Genomic DNA, 17,308 nt, shown 5'->3' on the forward strand with positions numbered 1-17,308 from the left:
GTATAAGTTACATACATACATATGTATACGTTTGGGGTAGGTTTCAAAGCGTTTTCAGTAATTAGAATAAACTGGCAACTTCAGTACTTGAATGTTTCCTAACCGCTCACAAATTAACAAACACTTACATACCTTTTATCCATTTGGGAGCTTTTACGTATCAAGCGGTTACAAAATTAACTTGTTGAAAAGCAGTAGACGGTATGCAATTTCCTCTAGTTCTTCGTTAACCAAAAGGTTTGCGGCAGAAACTTGGTTTCCTTTATTGACAAGATCGGTTGCTTACCGTTGAGAAGTTGCTAACAAAGTAGTTTTCTTAAATTCATGGATTGACAATTAGGTATGTATGGTCTAGGACCATACTTATTGCAAGCACTGTAGCTTTGTTTTGATGAATTTTGGGCTAGTGGTCCGAAGTATGTACATTTGTACATATTTACACACATACAAATAACCTGCGGCCGCTAGCTAGTAACCTATTGCTCTCCTTCCAATGAATCCTGGAAATTTTCAACTTTAAAAGCAGTACAAAGAGCAGCGATAATTCATTCCGTCATCAACCTTAAAAGCGTGCGATCGTGATACAAGTTACATTACACAAAGACAAGTTAAATTCAACATCAAGACGATACACTTGTTCTTGTAAAACATAAAATTTCACATAAAACAAAAAGTTAAGAAACATAACGTTTGTAAAATATACACCAAATAACAAGTACAAATTAAATAAATAATTGAAAATTTGCTAACTAAAACTAAAATATTACATTGTGTACAATATGCTACTTGCAATAAATAAAACTTACCACTAACTTAAAGCTTAAAACCTAAAAGCTACAAAAAACCCTAGTTGAATTAAATCTAAAAATATTAAAACTTAAAATCTATTTTAAATCTAATCCTAATTTGTGCTATCTAAAAACCCTTGAAATTGCCTTGAACACACATTGTACATACACACACATAACATCCATTGAATTACAACACAAAATAAAACCAAACACTTGAAATTTGAAAACATAAAATACTTATTTATTATTTACAAATAAGAAAGGCAAAAAGGTTTGTAAATAAACATTTGGTCCATATCGAGCCAGATTGTGGTTTTTAAAATATTTAAAAAATTGCACTTAGTGAGAGTTTATATCCAAAAAGTGATTACATTAAAAAAATTAAATCATAAAAAATAGTTCTCAATAATAAAAAAGTGAACTTGAGCGGGTGGTTCACTACAGAGAACACCTAGAAATTGAACAGTCTAAAGAAAATAAACAAAACAAACAGAATACTCAGTGACAATTAATAAATTAAAAAGTGGAAAAAATACAAAAATTACTAACAGAAAAGTGCCACAAAAATACAAAAAACAACAAATAAACATATTGTGAGGAAAATATTGACAGTAAAAAACGAAAAAAGACAAAAAAAGTGAAAGCATAAAAATCAAAAAAGAGATAAAAATCAAATTTCCAGTGAGAGTGCCGGCAAAAATAAAAACAACAACAAGTGGCGGAACATAGAACAGTGAAAAGCGCAAAACAAATATATTTGGAAGAAACAACAAAAAGTGGGTGAACGACAGACAGAAAAACGCTGATTTGAAAACTGAGAAAGAAAATATCAATACAGAGGCCCGAAGCATTTTTCATGAAATTTTTGCAAATTAATTAAATATTTTTAATTTCATACCAAAAACACGAAACAATTAACACAAAAAAATTAATTAAAATCATTCAAAAACAAAAAAAACATATACAGTGGAACAAAAGTATAATAAACAGTGAATTACAAAAGTGTTATTTTTCGAAAAAAAGAAGACAAATACAACAACTACACTACACAGAAGGTGAAACACAACAACAACAAAACTGTGCAAATACGAGTTTTTAAACAACAAATTAATAATTTAACAAATAAAAACGGTACGGTGCAAAGGTTTTTAACAAATTACAACAACAACATCAAGCGCCAATAAACAAGGAAGAAGAAGACATCTCTGGACACAACACCAGGGTAAAAAGACACAGACACACTCCCAACTATACACAGAGAGTCAAAGTCAGTACGAATGAGTTTTTTTTCTATTTTGAAGCGTGGAATCGAGAAAGGATTACAGGGTGCGGCGAAATTTGACACCGACACTGTACCTTTATATGATAAAAGCGCTATTTTTACACACAATTTGGCACCCTTTGACACATTGACCCGAATTCAACAGATTTCTGGTATCAAGGACTGATGTTGACCCTTTTTTTGCTCGTGGGAATACACAAATACGTCCACACTTTTACACATACATAAACGACTCTCGATTTCTCTCCTTGAATATTTGGAAGATTTGGAAATTTCTTCCAAGAATTGGGAAATTACTAGTGTGTTTTTAAAGGGACATAATTTTACTGGAAAAATTGGAACATTTGGAAAGAAATATACTCTCTTGTCATTCTCTTTGTCTGTCCGTTTACAGTGGGACCTTTGTAAAATTGACCCATAATTTAAATTTTTGTCTACATAAAACATTTTTGAAAACATTTTGAGAAAAAATACGTACATATTCTCATATACACGATATAAATCAATTCTCTTTGAAATTATTGATTTTTTTGGAAATTGCTGCTTGTTATTTGGAATCCTGCTCTCATTTTTTGGGAATATTCTCGTCGTATACATAAAAAGCGTTTATTTTTGAGATTTTGGCGCAAATTTGTGGCGTCATAATTGTGACACAATAATTTACATGCAGCAGACATCTTGGAGAATATTTTACATAACAATAGCGTTTATGTGAAAACTTTGGCGCAACTTTTTGGCGTCATAGTTTAACAACCATAACCTTTCAATTTTTACATATATTTTTGTGGGAATTTTTTGGAAAAAACTCGCCGCTTATCAAAGACACAGACACATTTGAACATTGTTAAACATTGGTAAATAATCGCCATATTAGCATCCCAATACATCAATTTTGGGAATATTTGGAAAAATTTGGCGGTTTTTTTTGAGAATTTTTGGAACAATTTGGCGCAAATAAAACACGAATCAAGGAAATAGACGCGTTTGGTGGACAAGCGCTGAAATACTTTGAGGTTAACTAACCTTAAAAATATACTTAAACATTTTTCTATACATGTCTTTGAAAACACTTAACCCAAATTTACACAACTTTATGAAAATTTCTGAACTTATACAAAATTTTTGAACACTTTTTTGAATTCTTGCTGATGGAAGTTTTTGTTCTTGATACATAATATTTTCATCTTTTTTGGATTCTTTTGCTGAAACATTTTACTGTGATTTTTTTACAACATTTTGCTAAAATATTTTTCTTTGAAAACTAAAATTTATTTCATACCTTGCTGAAACATTTGACCCAAATCATTCTTTGTTGGATATAATTGGAGTTTTTCAAATATTTTTTTATTTGGTTTCGACACTATATCATACTGTTTGTAGAGCTTCAACATATAATAAAATCCTCCTACCAAAGGAATTAAGTGATTTTATTGTTCTTTTGGTGCAAAACTCTCTGTAAAGTATAATTTCTTCTGTGCAACCCAGCACACATTTTCTTGTAGGATATTTTTTGGAAAATTTTTGAATTGAAAATAGTTTTTCTGTGTTTTTTTGCTATCGTCTATTGCATTTGCACAAAATCTTTCGTGGAAAAAAAGAATAGCCGTTTATAAGTTTACTGACTCATCTAAATAATTTTTCTTAACGGTTTTTATAATCTTTTTCTGGCTTTTCTTTCGGAAATATCTCATATCAAAGATTCTTTGGACTGGAAGGCTCTCCACAAAATTAGATCCGCATGTCGTCAATCAACTTAATTGGGAACTAACAACAAAATTTTGCAAAGACAAAATTCTTGATTTGTTCTAAAGTCTGACTCTCGTTACAATAAGGATGGATAAAGCTAAGTGCACAAAATTTGCAAACTGCGTTAATGACTTGCAGGATTACGTTTCAATTTTAAGCATTGCTAACACAGATGACGACATACATACCCTGGAGGCATCACGAGTGGAACTTAACTCTTTTTACGACCAAGTAAAGAAAGCTTATGTGGAATGCCGCGATTATGAGCCAGAAGAGGGACAAAAACCAATCGATAAAAACCAGCTGAGGAAACATTACTTAGAGGCTATTGATATCTATAAAAAGGCGATTGCAGCAGTCAATGGACAAATTCAGACGCTAAAGCAGAAGGAATCAGAGGAGAAAATAAAACGAGAGACCCTGATGGCGCAGAAGCAAAACGATTCAACAGCAATTTCAAGATTACCAGCATGTGACACAGACGTTTTTAAGGGAGGTTATAATTATTGGCCGAGTTTCCGTTATTTATTTACAGCAATCTACATTAGAGGCTCAAAGTTGAGTAATGTGGAGAAATATTTTCATTTGACCCAGAAGACTTCTGGTGAAGCAAGAGAATTAATAAGCCATGTTCCTCTTACAAATGACGGTTTTGAGCTAGCATGGAAGATTTTAACTGACAGATATGAAAATAAGAGGATGCAGGTGAACGAACAACTGAAAATTTTATTCAATTTACCAAACGTTACTTCAGACTCAAGTCACAGCATTCAAAAGTTACAGCGAACAGTGAATAGCTGCATTCAAACTCTGGAAACTCTAAAGGTCGAAGTTTCAGGATGGGACCCAATATTAACATATATTTGTTCCAGCAAACTTCCAAGAACATTTTTAGAAGAATTCGAAAATACCCTTGAAGATTGTAAGACTCTACCAACGTGGAACGATTTCAATAACTTTTTGACTCACAAATTCAAAACTTTGGAATCTGTCGGAAACATAAGGCCAAGTTTTTCAAAGCAAACCCAATTAACTCCATACAGACAGGATAATTCGAAGAAAATGAAGTTCGCAAGCAGCTTTCAAACTAATATAAATCAGAAGGATCAGAGTTCAAAGGGTAAATTAAATGCAAATGCTTCTCAGCAGCCCAAGACACAATATCAGAATTCGTGTCAAATTTGCAAAGCCACTCATTTCATACGAGATTGCCCACAGTTTCTGGCTAAAAATGTGAATGACCGGATTCATTTTGTGAAAATCTCACATCTTTGCTATAATTGCTTATCTACGAATCACGGCGTGAAAGAATGCAAAAGTCGTTTTGGGTGCAGAACTTGTAATTTGAAACACCATACACTACTACACAAGGGAAAGGAGACACTATCGGCAACACAGACTACAGTTCAAGAGGAAGCACGACCTAGTACCAGTGCTGCAGCTCTTACGACACTTATACAGTCCACAACAAACCAAGAACCAGAAAATATTACAACTTTGACTCTCCAGGATGGTGGAAATAGAGATCAACATCCCGGAGACACTTTACTTTTCACAGCCATAGTACAAATTGAGGCTAATGGTCATTATTACGATGCTCGTGCGATAATTGACTCAGGATCACAATCCACGTTCATTACTGAGAAGATGAAAAATCGTTTAAGATTGCCAACAAAACGAAATCTTGTTCATGTTACTGGAATAAACCAACTCATTTCGGAAACTTCTGCTAAAGCATGCGTTTTTAAACTACGATCTAAGCTTGACCCAAATTTTAAACTGGAAGTTTGGGCCCCTGTTTTGAAATCTTTGCCTTCGAATTTACCACCATATACTTTAGAAAAAACACAAATGCGCGATGCTACGAACTTGGAATTAGCAGACACCTATGAAGTCAATTGGATCTCTTTTGGCCCAAAAAACAGTTTTTGGATGGATAGTTGGCGAACCCTTGAAGGATGAATCTCAAAAGAAGAGACAAATATCACTTTGCAATACCATATCAATTGAGAAAATTTTAACACGTTTTTGGGAGGTGGAGGAGACCCCAAAACAAGTTTTGAGATCAGATGAAGATGCATTTTGTGAGCAAAACTTCTTGGATACTACTAAAAGAAATAAGGAAGGGCGTTACATAGTGACCCTCCCCTTTAAAAAATGCGAAGAACTTGGAGACTCAAGAAATATTGCTCTAGCTCAATTTTATCGGATGGAAAGAAAACTCATGAAGACTCCAGAAATTAAGGAATTATATGATAGTACAATTCTTGAATACCTTGAGCTGGGACACATGAGGAAAATTTCTCCAAGTGATATCACCAAGACTCCAAATTACTATCTACCGCACCATGCAGTAATTAGACCCGAAAAGATTACTTCAAAATTGCGTGTAGTTTTCAATGCATCATGTCCCACTTCAAATAAAAGAAGTCTGAATGATAACTTGTACGCTGGTCCAGTTTTACAGCAAGATATCGTGTTGCAGGTATTAAAGTGGAGATTTTTCCGATACGTTTATAATGCCGACGTTACCAAGATGTACCGGCAGATATTATTGGATCCAACTCAAACAAAATTTCAAAGAATATTATTCAGGAAATCTCCGTCTGACCCCATAGAGGATTACGAATTACAAACTGTTACCTTTCTCGTAAACTGCGCACCCTTCTTGGCGCTTAGAACACTTATACAATTAGCTGAAGATACAAAAGACACATACCCAATTGCCTCAAAGGTTATTTTGGAAAATTTATACGTTGACGACGTACTAGCAGGAGGTCATTCAATAGAAGATACTATTAAATCTCGCAAAGAGTTACCGGCTGCTATGGAATCGGCTGGCTTTGAGCTGATGAAATGGACAGCTAACGCCCCAAAAATAATAAAGGATCTGGCCAAAGAACAACTAAATCCAGTTAATTCACTCGATATTTCCGATGATGCCTCCACAAAGACACTTGGAATAAAATGGAATATTTCGGGTGATTTTTTCTCGTTCACACCACCCACAATGGAAATTAAAACATCTTACACAAAAAGAGAAGTCTTATCGACAATTGTTAAACTATTCGACCCATGTGGGTGGCTTGCTCCCATTGTAGTTGTCGCCAAATTAGTGATGCAGCAGATTTGGTTGGACAAGATTAACTGGGATGACATATTGAAGGCAATTACTCTTATGAACTGGTAGAGCTTTGTTAAGAATAGCGGAGACATTGAGCATTTAAAGATTCCACGGTGGATAAATTACTCTCCAGACAATGACGTGGAAATTCACGGATTCTGTGACGCGTCTGAGAGCGCATATGCAGCAGCATTATACATCAGAACCCGAGACACAAATAGTGAAATAAAAACATCTTTGTTAACTGGTAAGACACGAGTTGCCCCAATTAAGAAAATTTCACTGCCCAGACTCGAACTTTGTGGAGCTGTTCTTTTATCAAAATTGGCATCAACAATATTAAGCAATCTCCAAATTTCAAAGTTTAACGTTCACTTTTGGACAGACTCAACAATTGTCCTTGCATGGCTGAGAAAACCCCCATGTCACTGGTCAACGTTTGTGGGAAACCGTGTATCTGAAATTTTAGAAAATGTTGGAATAGAGAATTGGGCCCACGTTGATTCTAAGGATAACCCAGCGGACATTGCTAGTCGTGGATGCTCACCATGCGAGCTTAATAATTACCAACTCTGGTGGAATGGGCCAGATTGGTTAAAATTACCGAAAAATAGTTGGCCATCGAAAGAAATTTGCGAAGTTACACAGGAAGCAAAAACATCGAAAGTGCTGATGCTAAATATGGAAGAAATGACGGAAAAAGACCCCATGAGAATCATATCTTCGTTAACAAGAGTATACAGAGCGTATGCGCAAGCACTCAGATTTTGGAAAAACACCCTTGTTTGTAGACAAAACCCTCTAACTTCTGAAGTTGAACTTACTGCTGATGAAATTCAGGCCGGCAAACGTGCCAGTATAATTTGCACCCAACGTTTCTTTTTCCCTGAAGAGTTTCAAACATTAGAGAAAAGATCCAGAATTCCTGCAAAGAGTCCTTTGCTATCTTTTAACCCATACTTAGATCCAAAGGGTATTATGCGAGCTCATGGTAGACTGGTTCAATCGCCAGCACTCACTTTCGAAGAACGACACCCAATCATTCTTCCACACAATGCGAGATTTACTACTTTACTAGTCGAACACACTCACAAGGTGACTTTACACGGTGGGAACCAATTGATGTTGAGAGTTTTGAGATCCGGTTTTTGCATACCCAGACTCAAATCACTGATCAAAAACACTATTCGGAATTGCCGAGTCTGCATTCTGTATAAGCGAAGAACAGAAAATCAAATTATGGCTTCACTCCCGCCAGAAAGAACTTTGTTATCTAGACCCTTCACCAACACGGGCGTAGATTTTGCGGGACCATTCAGCATACGAAACTTTACGGGAAGAGCATGTCTTTTTACAAAGGGATATGTCTGCTATACACCTCGAACCGACTAGTGACCTCTCGACTCAGTCATTTCTAGCGGCATTCTCCAGATTTATTAGTAGGCGTGGATGCCCATCTTGTGTATACTCCGACAACGGAACTAATTTTGTTGGAGCAGTCGATGTCCTAAAGAAAGACAGACTCTTGTTCATGAAAGAATTACAAAATTCCCATCAAAATCTCCATTGGAAGTTTATTCCACCCGGCGCTCCACACATGGGCGGTTTGTGGGAGGCCGGCGTGAAGTCTTTCAAGACACATTTGAAGAAATGCATACCAAAAATGACTTTTACCTTCGAAGAATTTTCCACAATTTTGTCAAAAATCGAAGCTTGTCTTAATTCAAGACCCTTAAGTCCAGCTAGTGAGGATCCTAGCGATTTGTCGCCTCTGACCCCAGGTCACCAATTTTAGCCCCTCCCGAACCCGATGTTTCAGACCAAGATGTTAGCCCTGTCAATAGATGGAAACGCTTGAAAATTATCTCCCAATATTTTTGTAATAGATGGAAAACTGAATATCTGCATGAGCTCCATCGACGTACTAAATGGAAGTATCAACAAGACAATCTTAAGGAGGGTGATTTAATTGTACTTAAGGATGAACGTTCAGCTCCAACTGATTGGAAGTTAGGACGAATTATAAAGACCCACCAGGGTATCGACCAAAACGTAAGGGTGGTAGACATAAAGACTGCTGGTGGTAACATCAGCCGACCCATAACGAAGGTGGTCAAGCTATTTTCCGACTAATTAGTCGGACCCTTTTTTTAAAAAAAAGAACATTGTACTGCTTCTCGTTTTTTTCCAGATTGCAGCATACCAATACGCAACCTGCCAGTCAACTAGAAGGATGATTTAAGCACTGAGTCGTGGGGGCGGAGAATGTACGGTCTAGGACCATACTTATTGCAAGCACTTTAGCTTTGTTTTGATGAATTTCGGGCTAGTGGTCCGAAGTATGTACATTTGTACATATTTACACACATACAAATAACCTGCGGCCGCTAGCTAGTAACCTATTGCTCTCCTTCCAATGAATCCTGGAAATTTTCAACTTTAAAAGCAGTACAAAGAGCAGCGATAATTCATTCCGTCATCAACCTTAAAAGCGTGCGATCGTGATACAAGTTACATTACACAAATACAAGTTACATTCAACATCAAAACGATACACTTGTTCTTGTAAAACATAAAATTTCACATAAAACAAAAACTTAAGAAACATAACGTTTGTAAAATATACACCAAATAACAAGTACAAATTAAATAAATAATTGAAAATTTGCTAACTAAAACTAAAATATTACATTGTGTACAATATGCTACTTGCACTCCCCCTGTAAATAAAACTTACCACTATTTAAAACCTATCCTAAAAAATTGTGCTAACTTAAAGCTTCAAACCTAAAAGCTACAAAAAACCCTAGTTGAATTAAATCCAAAAATATTAAAACTTAAAATCTATTTTAAATCTAATCCTAATTTGTGCTATCTAAAAACCCTTGAAATTGCCTTGAACACACATTGTACATACACACACATAACATCCATTGAATTACAACACAAAATAAAACCAAACACTTGAAATTTGAAAACATAAAATACTTACTTATTATTTACAAATAAGAAAGGCAAAAAGGTTTGTAAATAAACAAGGTATATGATAGCAACAGAAACGGTTGGAATGCAGAAACTCTTTATCCACTTGAGTTAAAGCTTCCTATGAAGTGGATAAAGAGTTGCCATATAATTACATACAAATATTTATGATAATTCAGTTAATTTTAAAAGCTATGTATGGGCAATTCTATATTAAGAGTAATTCATTGAAGGCACTTAAACTATGTTGTTGGACTTGCTTCAACACGCTCTGTTGATTTGTTTATGTAGGTTGTTGTTCTCCATAACTAGTTTTTCTATTTTAGAGTTACTTATATCCTCCTTTATTGATGAAATCTGAGTCAAAACATTATCGCTAAGAAGTTTAGAAATTCCCTCAATTTTTAATGCAAACTATCTAGTTTTTGTTGACACCAGCTGGTTTGTTTGCTGCACTTGTCTCATTACCGTCATTTCGATCAATAGGCACGGGCTTATCTTTGCAATTACCACATTGAAAAATCATAGCTCCATTACTCTTTTCGATCACCTCTATCATATTAATTGTATTATTGGGAATGTTATTAGGGGCACAATGAACATGATAATAATTTTTACAAAAATTGCATTTAATATTGCTGCGAGAGCAGTCTTTGTTGCATTTTTGGCAGAACATCTTATTTTAGCATTATATTTATTTTATTTATTCTTCTATGTTCCGGCGTAATTGTGCTTTTTACTTCAGTTAATTATGGTTTATTTATGGTTTCTTCCATTCGTTTGAGTCACAGCGAATTTTTGCTCTCATTACTCAAATATTTATTTACTCTATGAGTTTCGAGTAGTTAAAATTTTTGTTTTTGTTGTTATTATTATTGTTTTTAAGTTTCTCTTATTAAAAGAGAGTATGTAAGTGCATTTAATAAAGTAACAGTAAAAGAGATTTTTCTTATTCGTTTGTCCTATGATTTACATCTTTTACACATTATTGAGTATTTTAGACAATCTCTCATGTATTGCTGATTATTTTTAATTCTTCTTTATGTTTAATGTTTCACTCAAAACGCCGAATACAACTTCTTCATAAAAATGTAATCTAGTTTATATTGTTTTCCAACAGATTCTGTTCATATTTCTTATTAATACGAACCATTATAAACAATATTTTGCGATTATTCACTTACTGCACATTTAAAATATGTAAGGAAATTATATATATTTTTACGAGCGATCACAAATACGTCTATTCACGTGCCATTCTCTTACTCTTCCCTGTCAAATGTATCTTATAATAAAATCATTTACTTATAAAGAAGTTGCAACAGAAAGAATGAAATTGAGCACCAATAAATCTCCTGAATATGATAAAATAAATGGCAAAATATTAAAAGCATTGCCAAAAAAGGAATTGTCCTTCTATCAACATTATTTAATTCAATTATAAGATTGTCCTACTTTCCATCTCAGTGGAAGCATGCCAAGATCATAATGGTATAAAAACCAAATAAGTCAGAAAACTTAGTTCATATCGGTCGATAAATTTAGTTCCAATAATGTCAAAGGTGTTTGAAAGAATATTTCCAAAGCGTATGGCTCCGATTATTGAAAAACTGAATATTATATCTGATCATCAGTTCGGTTTCAGATATAGACATGGACCAGAACAATGCCACCGTGTAGTGAAAATAATAAGAGAATCATTAGAAAATAAAATGTATTGTTGTTCTGCATTTTTGGATGTTAAACAAGCGTTTGAGAGGGTCTGGCATGCCGGATTACTCTTCAAGCTCAAAAATTTGTTACCGACACCATTTTACTTATTGCTTAAATCCTATCTTAGGGAACGCTCCAGGGAGCGTAATGGAACCTCTTCTATATACGATATACACTGCTGACATGCCAGTGAACCCTGATGTTACAATTACTACGTATGCAGACGATACTGCTATTCTGGGAAGTAACTCCAAACCTGCAGAAGCTTCTAATATAGTTCAAAGACAACTTAACCAGCTTCAGTTGTGGTTCAACAAATGGAATATAAGTGTGAATCTTGACAAATTAACCCATGTTACATATACCCTCCTAAAAGAGTGGTGCCCATCTCTTACTCTAAATGGAGTAATAATTTCTACTGCGAAATGTGTGAAATACCTAGGATTCCGAATTGATCGTCGCCTCACATGGAAGGAACATATTCAAAAGAAAAGAAGTCGATGCTAAAACAAAGAAGATTGTTTGTTAATTGGTCCAAAATCGCTATTTTGGGGGAATAAAGTCCGACTTTATAAAACATGTTTAAAGCCTGTATGGTCATGCGGTATTAATTATAGGGAACAGAGAGCAATTCGAATATTGAAATTCTTAAAAAATATCTATGAAAGACTCTCAAATTACACTGTGCTACAGCGAAAATTTGCAGGGGTTCTGATTAGAGATGGGCCCGTGCCTAAAAAATTAGGCACGAACATGCACGAACACGGACCAAAATTTTTATGCACATTCACGCACAAACACGGCGTTTTTCGAGAAGTCACGAACACGCACACTCACGCACGAAATTACAAAACCAGTAAGGAAAGGATCAAAGTCGGGTGGGGCCGACTATATAATACCCTACACCACTGTGAATATGTAAAATTTGTATGGGATCTAAATCCAAGTCAGAACAGAACACGCACACTCACGCACGAAATTACAAAACCAGTAAGGAGAGGATCAAAGTCGGGCGGGGCCGACTACATAATACCCTACACCACTGTGAATATGTAAAATTTGTATGGGAGCTAAATGCAAATCAGACCAGATTTCGATATAATTTTTCACATTTATTTGTAGACCAAATTCCGTCACATAGTCCAAATTTCATCAAAATCGGACAAATATAGCGTGTTTCGTGCATCAAATACCTCAAATCTGCGTTTTCGTACATCAAATGACTTAAATCGGGCGAATATATATATGGGGTCTATATGCAAATCTGAACCGATTTCTATATAATTTGGCACACTTATTTCTAGACTAAATTTCGTCGCACATTCCAAATTTCATTGATATCGGACACATATAGGGTTTTTCTTGCACCAAATGCCTTAAATCGGGTGAAGATATATATGGGGGCTATATCCAAATCTGAACCGATTTTTACCAAAATAAATAGCGTTCGTCCTTTTGCCAAAAGACTATCTTCCCCAATTTTCATGCGAATCGGACAATAAATGCGACCTGTACTTTGTTTACAAAAATACATGAACAGACAGACGGACATGCGTAAATCGACTCAGAAAGTGATTCTATGTATATCCCTAAAAGGAACTATGGGTCTATCTCGTTTCCTTTTGCATGTTACAAACTAATGCACAAGGGTGTAGGGTATAAAAAGGAGAAATCGATATAGGTGTACTTCTTTTTTAAAAAATATTCATATGTACTTCTAATTTTCCTATTCTTATTTAAAAACCATTATTTTGTCCAAGTTAGAACTCAAAAGTGGAAAAAATCTCTCGCTCGTTGCTGAGCTAACGGGTATAGCCAACAATTTCCTGGCTAATTGTTCTAAATATTTTAGATTAGGCTGTTTCCAAAAGTTTAAAACATCAGTCAGGCTAGATACGGCACTCGGCAATATGTATCAATTTCTGTATCAACTTTTTCATTTTTCGCCTTTTTGCCATTTTGATCCAAAAACTCTGATAACACTGTGCAGCAGCATTTTTGGGGGGTGGAAAATTTCTTTTGAAGATGAAAGCCCTTGATGGGTATACTAAGAACCCAAAAGGACATTTTCGCCATAGGTCAAGTTTCTGAGATATCGCGCGATGGAGTTTTTGATTTTTTCCAAAATCGATTGGCAAATCTTTTTGTACGACATTTCATTCTTCTAACTAAATGCCTTTCATGTTCTTTTCGTCCTTTATTTCTTGAACCGTAGTGAAAGTACCACAAGACGAGATTTTTCAGCATCCAAATATTCTACAAATATGTTGCTCAGAAGATTTTAGGTACGGTTCTCTTTGACAGCTAAACGATTTTATTTATTTATTTTATTTATTATTCATACATAGTAATGCAAAAAGTCTTTAAGACCAAAGTGCGCATTACAAATAAATACAAAATATCTTGCTGATTAATCCATGACTAATGTTTGGTTAACGTTCGGCGTCTTTTCGTGATTTCGAAGGCGTTTCGTGATTTCGCGCGGAATCAAGCAAAAATTATCATGATTTCGCATACAAAAATGAAATCATCTCATTTCGTGATTTCAGCGAAATCAACATCGAAATCGCAGTACACATGATATACAACCCTGTTATTGCCTGAAAAAGTACCATAAGTTGCAACACTTTTCACGTATCACAATAAACAAGGTAGATGGTCAATTGATGCAACAAAAAATTTTAGTATCAACATTTGTAAACAATGTGAAAAAAATATTAAATTACTTTGTCACAATGCTATTTTTCAGTGTGTTATTGTACTTTTTTAATGGTAATGTTAGAAAAAAGAGCGAATTGTCAAAAATTGATTCCCCGTACAAATTTCTTAAAAATAATGGAACGAAAAAATTACGGAAATTGCAAAAACTGCAGCAAATCAACGTATCAGCTATCGTATTTAGATGATAGTGAACATGTTGCTAGTTTCTACTATGCCAAAATTGTATGGTCCCGGGCCACACTACAGTAATTTCACTGAAATTTTGATATGAAATTATGCGTCTCTAGATCGTCGTCCATAGTAGAGTAAAATCATAAAATTGCTGTAATGGGGAATTCGATTTAAGAACACCTAATTTCATAAAATTTTTTAATGAAGTTCACGCTAGTGTGGACCGGGACATGGCAAAAAACAGGAGAATAGGGTGTTATTCGGCGCTGTTTTTGTTTAAAGAGAAGTGCAAGTCTTGCTAAACTTCGGAATACGGGAACGCATTTTTAGCACTAAACGGGAAAACTGCTGCAAGTTCTGAACACAACTTTTATCTATCAAAATTTATTATTATGATGTCTCAATGATAAAATCATTTTCTATTTTTTCATTTGTTATTACTATACACAATTAATACGATATATAGATAATTTTACGATAATTTTCGAAATAAAGTTGTAAAGTTCTATATTGTCGTATATTTTTGATGACTAATTCAATTTACAACAACTTGTTTTGAAAAATCATGTTCGATCAGCTGCGCATATGCATCTACCTTGATCATTGTGATATGTTTGAAATCAACAAAAAATAAGTGTAAACACCGGGATGTATTTCAGGATTTCGTGAAATCCAGTGTATTTTAGAGCGCAAGTGTAAACTTGGCATAAGATAACATTATACAAAAATAAAAAAAATATATAGTTTGCAAAAATAATGACAAAAATTAAAAGAAAAGGAAACTAGAAAAACGGCTCCCCAGCCAAAAAGAATGAAAAGTAATGAATTAAAATCCCATGTTAATAATAATGCACGTACTACAGGCACCGGGCTACGTTACGTTTAAATGTATTGGGTGAATATGCAAAACTTCGCAAGTTAAGAGGCAGGTGACTCCAAAGCCTTGCTACTCTAACAAGGAATGATCGATCATAGATACCGTACCAAAAGCGAGGGTGTAAGATTTGTGGATTGCGAAAGAATCGCGAGAAAATGAACTTTGAACAGAGTAATTCCGGTGTACCGTTTTTAATAATTTTATAAAAGCATGACATAACCCGAACATTTATGTACGACTGAAACGGAAGTCCCAAAAACTGCAAAGTATAACTGGAGATATGATCTCTATAATTTAAACGGTATACAAATCGAACTACCATATTAATTAATATAAGAATTCTGTCGAGGCACGACTGAATAGTGCCAGAGAATACCTCTATACCATAAGTGATAGTTGACATTAACAACGAATATGCAAGATGCCGTCTTACAAAGGAAGGAAGGTAATAAGTAGTACAATTCAATTTACGCAAAATGGAAATTACCTTGGGAAATAACGTGTCGATGTGTGATCTGAAATCAAGCCTGTAATCAATATATACGCCCAGACACTTAATCTTGTCAACTACCTCAACAATATTTCCATCCATAACCATGTGAAAGGAATGACTACTCTGACGTATAGAGCCAAACAGTAACGATTTAGGGGTCGATCATCGATAACAATTATCGTTGAGTGCCGTTGCCAGTTGTCAAAATTGATCCACGTATGGCAACTCTCAACTGGTGAAAATAACGACAAAGCAACAGTTCGAAATAGTAATTGACAAACTGAGTGAAAATCCAAACTTAGCCCGAGAAGTTCGGGAGTTTTGGTGAAACCAAAGCCACAGCGGATGAAGCGTGGAGGTGCATTTCGGACAGTTTAAACCGCCATGAACCTCCAACACGAACACCTGAAGAGTGGCAGAGTCTGGATTCACTTTAAAGCAAAGTTGAAAAAGAAAATGCCTCAAAATAAAATTCAATGACACTGGTGGTTTATCACAATAAGTGAATTTATCGCCTTTGGTTCAGTTACAGTAGGTTCAGTTTAAGTACAAATGACGAACATCCTCCTTTAGACCCATAATGTCACATGTGCTCCATCTATATAGCCAACTACACCAGGGAATTTCTTTTTTGAATAAAAATGGTTTTTATTTTGGCTTTTTTCCTTCACTGTCAACTTCAAAACTCACAATTTGTCCTCTATCAAGTGGACAACTTCCTTCAATACTCTCGACAATGTAGATTGAGCCATGCAATTGTTGAAATCATTGCCATGGGACTTTTGGAAACTTCCGTCCTCAAAGAATCGCAACGCTGCGCACACTTTTAAAAGTGGGGGTATTGCTGTTGATCTGTAACTTACTTTGAAGTCATCCAACGTAAACTACGACATCCTTGGCAATACGCCTTAAACCTGAAATAATTTACTGATTATACAGATCCTTCCACATGATCATCAGCTTACAGTGCAGATGGCAATTCCAATGGATTCGACTTGTCCCTCAAATTTCTTCTAATAGATGCAATGTCCTGTACATTTTCTTCTTCATCGAAAAATAATTCCACCGAACTTATCATTTTTTGGGACAGCAAATAGAACTTGACGATCCGAAGATTCAATGGGCAGGTTATATTCCAATCTTGGGTTGTTTTCCAAATTTGCTCGAAAACTCAGCCAAAATATTAAAATATTGTCCAGAACACACAAAAGAGTTATCCAAAGCGCAATTATTTTTAAAATGTTTTGTTTTTTTTTTTGCGAATAGAGGTCACTAGTTTGAAAAAACACTGATCGATAACATGTTTATCGACCACCCAGTTGAGTTGACATTAATGATACAGCATTTCGTCTCAGTCGCGCAGACAACTGACAACGCAACTCAAGTTTAGTGGCAATACAAGATAGAC

This window comes from Musca autumnalis, unplaced genomic scaffold (genome assembly GCF_047663935.1).
Source record: "Musca autumnalis isolate F117 unplaced genomic scaffold, ASM4766393v1 scaffold_6, whole genome shotgun sequence".
NCBI lineage: Eukaryota > Metazoa > Arthropoda > Insecta > Diptera > Muscidae > Musca > Musca autumnalis.